Raw genomic sequence first — 916 nt, 5'->3', positions numbered from 1 at the left:
GATCTCTATTCGTGAGCTCTCTGAAAAGAATATCATTTATTGTCCAGGTTCATCCATGTTCATGCTCTAGCAAGCTAACCTATTCTATCCTCATCCTCGTTAGCTCTTGTTTTCAGCAGTGAGAGCAATATCATCATATTCTTTTTAGTTACTGTAAGTTTTCACAACCCATTGACACAGTTTGTGCAGATTTCCTCAAAGTTATTACCTGTATTACCTGTCCTGGGCAACAACGTCATTGCACACCGGACAGGTCCATAAGTGCTCAGTTCCCCCCAGCACCAAAGCCCGCAAAAGGTAAAAACGTATATAAATTGTATAATAATTGCTGAAATTAAAATTATTAAAAAAACAGATCTTTAAAAAAAATACTGTCATGGATCTTTTGAAAAGAACATTGTGGAATGCTACATCCTCCCCACATTCATATATGGCGCAGAGACCTGGACTTTAACTAGCAAAGAAGGAAACCAAATAGCTGCGTTTGAGGCGTGGTGCCACCACAGACCATCACTTATGTATACCGAGAAGACCCGAGAAGACCCGAAAAGACAGACACATTTTTAGGTTTGTTACTCTCTTGTAACACCTCTAATCTTCTGGCGCTCATATGACCTTAGGCAGTTGCGAGCGCCGTAAAACCTCTACTAAAAAAAAGAGTAAGGAGGATGGACAACATTAAAACATGGAATGGCCGGGGTAAAGCAGAATCTACAGAGGTAGCTGACGGCCGTGACGGAAGAAGGGTCATTACACGTCAACCTTCAGGATCCCAGGATATCGTGGATTATAGACACACACCTTTGTTATCCGCATGCAGTCCTTTTTTTTTACTACCCGACAGTTTTAATAATAATAATAATAATAATTGCATTTATATAGCGCATATCCCTGCTCAAGAGCAGGCTCTGTGCGT

This window comes from Aplysia californica, unplaced genomic scaffold, assembly GCF_000002075.1.
Source record: "Aplysia californica isolate F4 #8 unplaced genomic scaffold, AplCal3.0 scaffold00659, whole genome shotgun sequence".
Classification (NCBI taxonomy): Eukaryota; Metazoa; Mollusca; class Gastropoda; order Aplysiida; family Aplysiidae; genus Aplysia; species Aplysia californica.
Note: the sequence above shows the minus strand (reverse complement) of the source record.